Source organism: Salmo salar, chromosome 23 (genome assembly GCF_965601325.2).
Source record: "Salmo salar chromosome 23, fSalSal1, whole genome shotgun sequence".
In the NCBI taxonomy this organism is placed as follows: domain Eukaryota; kingdom Metazoa; phylum Chordata; class Actinopteri; order Salmoniformes; family Salmonidae; genus Salmo; species Salmo salar.
In genome coordinates, this window is record NC_138313.1 from 46,795,242 (window position 1) to 46,801,241 (window position 6,000).

Consider the following 6,000-nt stretch of genomic DNA (forward strand, 5'->3'; position numbering starts at 1 on the left):
GGGGGAAGGGAGAGGAGAGTAGGGGAGAGGAGAGAGGAGGGGGAAGGGGAGAGGAGAGAGGAGGGGGCAGGGAGAGGAGGGGAGAGGAGAGGAGAGAGGGGGAAGGGGAGAGGAGGGGCAGGGGAGGGGGCAGGGGAGAGGGGAGAGAAGGGGGCAGGGGAGAGGAGAGAGGAGGGGGCAGGGAGAGGAGAGAGAAGAGGGCAGGGGAGAGGAGGGGAAAGAAGAGAGGAGGGGGCAGGAGAGAGGAGAGGGGGCAGGGAAGGGGAGAGGAGAGGAGAGAGGAGGTGGCAGGAGGAGGATAGAGGAGGTGGCAGCGGGGAGGATAGAGGAAATAGCAGGGGGTGCTGACGTGTGTGTGCGCGTGCGTGCTCTGTGTGTGTATGTGAGGAGGGGGAGGACAAGCAGCAATAATATCAGTCCTCGACAGCAAATGGAAAAAGAGAAGCATCCCTAACGTCATGGGGAAATAAATTAATCTAAGATACCTTTTCATTTTGTCTGACGACCTAAAAGAGGCGACGGAAACATTACCGTACAGAGATCAAACAGTAGAATATTCCTTAAAGAAAGGCCTTTAGATGACGTATACCTTCTATTAAACCAACGTGTTGTTGTTGATGATGATTCATCTCTCATCATGAGGGGCTTTCAATGCTGGTTAGAATGGCCTTGTCACTTACCGGTACTGTCCAGAAAACAGGACATGAGATTACTGATCTGCATTGGGAACATGGTCCTAGTGTTTAATTAATAAACTAAAACATTGTTTTGAAGATCTGTAACTGCTTCCTCATTTCTAACCAATCACACAGCTTCCAGTTCTGACAACATTCTAGTAATCTCACGTGAGTGAATGCTTTCTAAAGTTAATAATGATGTTCGAAGAATACTTTTGCAACTTTCAGGCTCTGGAAATATGTACCGGTATGAATATTTGACGTATATTGTTGAGTTCAGACATTGTTTACATTGTTTATTGTTTACCTCTTGGGACCTTGTTGATCACGTTGCTCTCGCTCTTTTCGAGAAAGCAGGAAATGGTTAGTGATTTATTTGTAAAAGGATTAAACCTGATCCACACTTTTCTTCACTGATTAATAAAGTTCCTCGGTCTCCCGTCTCCCTACTTCTCCCCCAACCCCAAATCCATTCCTCTGCTTTATATATCTTCATTGCACGTTAAGCACTTTGAGCTTTGTGACCTGGCAGGCTAAGCCGCCCCTGAAGGTAAACTGTAAGGATATTTTTCTTTCACTTGGCTGAGTTTCGTGAGAGTTTATTTGAGATTAAGACAACTACTAATGGTTTTCATTACTTCTGGTGGATAACAAACACCCCAGGAGGGTTTGGGTGAATTCCATTTAAGTTCATTCAGTAAAATGACATTTTCTGAGGAAAATTGAATGTGTAATTTTAGTTTACTTCAGGAATTGCCTGTGCCCGTGGCATCGACGCTACCTCTTCACTAAGGTGCTGTTAAGAACATGACTTTGTGATGGGCCAGAAGCAGGTCTGTTTCCTCATCCACCGTACAGTACACTAAAGAGCCAAGGCTGTTGTACATGTGGCCAGTGCACATGATCCCCCCCCCCCCTGTCAGTTGGTTGACACGAGGACCAGCTTAACACAATCAGGGAAGCTGTGAAGGATGCTTCCTCTTCCCTGAGGGACAACGTGTATGAGATGGGGTCTGGCACTGCTCTCCTTTCCTACAACACAAAGCAATGATGTACACTTAGCGTACAAAACATTAGGAATATGACACAGCCTGACCAGGTGAATCCAGGTGAAAGCTATGATCCCTTATTGATGTCAATTGTTAAATACACTTCAATCCGTGTAGATGAAGAGGAGACAGGTTAAATAATGATTTTTAAGCCTTGAGATAATTGAGACATGGATTGTGTATGTGTGTCGTTCAGAGGGTGAATGGGCAAGACAAAAGGTTGAAGTGCCTTTGGACCAGGTATGGTAGTAGGTGCCAGGTGCACCGGTTTGAGTGTGTCAAGAACTGCAACGCTGCTGGGTTTTTCACACTCAACAGGTCACCGTTTGTATCAAGAATGGTCCACCAACCAAAGGACATCCAGCCAACTATGGGAAGCATTGGAGTCAACATAGGCCAGCATCCCTGTATAAGGCTTTCGACACCTTGTAGAGTCCATGCCCTGACTAATTGAGGCTGTTCTTAGGGCAAAATGGGTTGCAACTCAATATTAAGAAGGTGTTCCTAATGTTTTGTACATTCAGTGTAGGTTAGCTGTCTGTTTCCTTCTCTATGGCAATGATGTAGGTTAGCTGTCAGTTTCCTTCCCTATGCCAATGATATAGGTTAGCTGTCAGTTTCCTACCCTATGCCAATGATATAGGTTAGCTGTCAGTTTCCTTCCCTATGCCAATGATATAGGTTAGCTGTCAGTTTCCTTCCCTATGCCAATGATATAGGTTAGCTGTCTGTTTCCTACCCTATGCCAATGATGTAGGTTAGCTGTCAGTTTCCTACCCTATGCCAATGATATAGGTTAGCTGTCAGTTTCCTTCCCTATGCCAATGATATAGGTTAGCTGTCAGTTTCCTTCCCTATGCCAATGATATAGGTTAGCTGTCAGTTTCCTTCCCTATGCCAATGATATAGGTTAGCTGTCAGTTTCCTTCCCTATGCCAATGATATAGGTTAGCTGTCAGTTTCCTTCCCTATGCCAATGATATAGGTTAGCTGTCAGTTTCCTTCCCTATGCCAATGATATAGGTTAGCTTTCTGTTTCCTACTAAAATTATGTAGGTTAGCTTTCTGTTGTAGAAGCACACACTGTATTTTACCCTTAGAAAAATTGTTGATTTCCAGATAACTCCCTCTGCACATTAAAACGCAGACAATGTATACCACAACGTCTTTTCCCAAACATCCTGACAGGTCCTGGACATGTACTAATACTGACCAGCAACAGACACGTTTGTAGAAGCACACACTGTATTTTACCCTTAGAAAAATGGTTGATTTCCAGATAACTCCCTCTGCACATTAAAACGCAGACAATGTATACCACAACGTCTTTTCCCAAACATCCTGACAGGTCCTGGACATGTACTAATACTGACCAGCAACAGACACGTCTCTGTTCCTCTCCAGATGCTGTGTCTCTGTCTTTGATCTCTCTCTAGGTCCAATCTGATCTGAGAGCAGATCCCCCCCACCCCACACCCCGTACGTCTGTCTTCTTAATCCAAGTGGAACTTCCCCCACGTCCTGTTTAGTTTACCCCCCCCCCCCCCCCCACACACACACACACACATGGCAAATACATCAAAGACAACCCAGTACGAATACATGCCATTTAGTGGTCTATTCTATCAGTGCAATGAGGTCAAAGGTCAGAAAAAGTGTACATTAACAATGGTGGGAGATGGTGTCCATAATATTGATCTCTCTTGGGTGTCCATCTCTGTCCCCCTCTCTGTTGTTTGTCCACACACGGACCGTATGTATGTAGACAGGAGAAGCTGGAATGTTACCAAGACTCCCAATAGATTCATTAACATACAGTGCTAACAAGATATTTCTCTCCAGAAGAATATTATGGCTCATCCTCAGGTATCTATTGCAGGACATTCATACAGTGGTGGAGTATGAGAACACTTTTTAAATTACTGTACAAGGCAGTTGTTTGATGGAGTGCTTTCTGCCATTAGAATGTTAGGCTGCTAAGAACTCCTATTAAAAATATAAAAGAGGATCTATTTTTCTGTCCCCTTGGCTGTTAGTACTAGTGCACACTTGAATGCTTGTTAGTACACACTTGAATGCACACTAGAGCACAGTTAGATTGGATAGTAATACATTTTGTATATACTTGGGCTTCAGGCTTTCTCTTTGTGGCTTTGTTCTCCTTGGGAGATAGGGAGAGAGGGAGAGAGGGAGATAGGGATGGGGGGAGAGAGGGAGAGAGGGAGATAGGGAGGGGGGAGAGAGGGAGGGGGGGAGGGGGGAGTGTTCACTGACTCCATTCACCCATCTCATTTTCAGAGAAAGAGCGAGAGAGAGAGAGAGAGAGAAAGAGAGTCCATTGTATTCACCCATCTCATTTTTAGATAGAGAGCGAGAAAGAGAGAGAGAGAGAGAGAGTCCATTGTATTCACCCATCTCATTTTCAGAGAAAGAGCGAGAGAGAGAGAGAGAGAGAGAGAGAGAGAGTCCACTATATTCACCCATCTCATTTTCAGAGAAAGAGCGAGAGAGAGAGAGAGAGAGAGAGAGAGAAGAGAGTCCATTGTATTCACCCATCTCATTTTGAGAGAGAGAGAGAGAGAGAGAGACAGAGAGAGAGAGAGAGAGAGAGAGAGAGAGAGAGAGTCCACTATATTCACCCATCTCATTTTCAGAGAAAGAGCGAGAGAGAGAGAGAGAGAGAGAGAGAGAGAGAGAGAGAGAGCACGACAGGGAGAGAGAGAGAGAGAGTCCACTATATTCACCCATCTCATTTTCAGAGAGAGAGAGGGAGAGAGAGACAGAGAGAGAGAGAGAGAGAGAGAGAGAGAGAGTCCACTATATTCACCCATCTCATTTTCAGAGAGAGAGAGAGAGAGAGAGAGCGAGAGAGAGAGTCCACTATATTCACCCATCTCATTTTCAGACAGAGAGAGAGAGAGAGAGAGAGAGAGAGAGAGAGATAGTCCACTATATTCACCCATCTCATTTTCAGACTAAGAGAGAGGGAGAGAGAAATGTATTCATGGCCACTATATTCACCCATCTCACTACCAAAACAGATACAACAAAGGGACCAACCTTGTACTGTGGACAAGCCTCTACCAGTCCTGTTAAATGATCAGATCTGCTTATTTAAACCTGTCCAGACCCTTTGATATTTGCATATCTGAAGGGTCTGGATAGGTTTAAGCGGGGATGTAGTGGTAAAAGAATAGTGAGTAAACGTTGATCACGGTGAGTAAAGTAATACTACATATGAATTGTCCCGCAAAAGGTGAGAAAAGGCTTGTGTACAGTAAAAATGAAGTGTAAACGGCGTTTACGTGTGTTTACCTTCAACTACATCCCTGAGCTTCCACCATATTGCTTCCACCTTACAGATCGACAAACAGGGAAGGGGAAGGCCAAAGCGAAAAGGATAGGGACTAGAAGGTAGGGTCTAGAGGGAAGGGTCTAGAGGGTAGGGTAGGGTCTAGAGGGTAGGGTAGGGTCTAGAGAGAAGGGTCTAGAGGGTAGGGTCTAGAGGGTAGGGTAGGGTCTAGAGGGTAGGGTAGGGTCTAGAGGGTAGGGTCTAGAGGGTAGGGTAGGGTCTAGAGGGTAGGGTCGGGTCTAGAGGGTAGGGTCTGGTCTAGAGGGTAGGGTAGGGTCTAGAGGGTAGGGACTGGAGGGTAGGGACTAGATGGTAGTATAGGGACTAGAGGGTAGGGTCTAGAGGGTAGGGTCTAGAGGGTAGGGGGTGGAGGGTAGGGGTTAGAGGGTAGGGGCTAGAGGGTAGTGTTTAGAGGGTAAAGACTGCAGGGTAGAGGGTCTAGAGGTCTAGAGGGTAGGGTCTGGAGGTTAGGGTAGGAACTAGAGGGTAGGGTATAGAGGGTAGGGTCTAGAGAAAAGGGTCTAGAGGGTAGGGTCTAGAGGGTAGGGTCTAGAGGGTAGGGTCTAGAGGGTAGGGTCTAGAGGGTAGGGTTAATGGGTAGGGTTGGGTCTAGAGGGTAGGGTCTAGAGGGTAGGGTTAATGGTAGGGTTGGGTCTAGAGGGTAGGGTCTAGAGGGTAGGGTTGGGTCTAGAGGGTAGGGCCTAGGGGGTAGGGGTCTAGAGGGTAGGGTTGGGTCTAGAGGGTAGGGTCTAGAGGGTAGGGACTGGAGGTTAGGGTAGGAACTAGAGGGTAGGGTATAGAGGGTAGGGGTAGGGGATAGAGGAAAGGGTCTAGAGGGTAGGGTCTAGAGGGTAGGGTCTGGAGGTTAGGGTAGGAACTAGAGGGTAGGGTCTAGAGGGTAGGGTCTGGAGGGTAGGGTCTA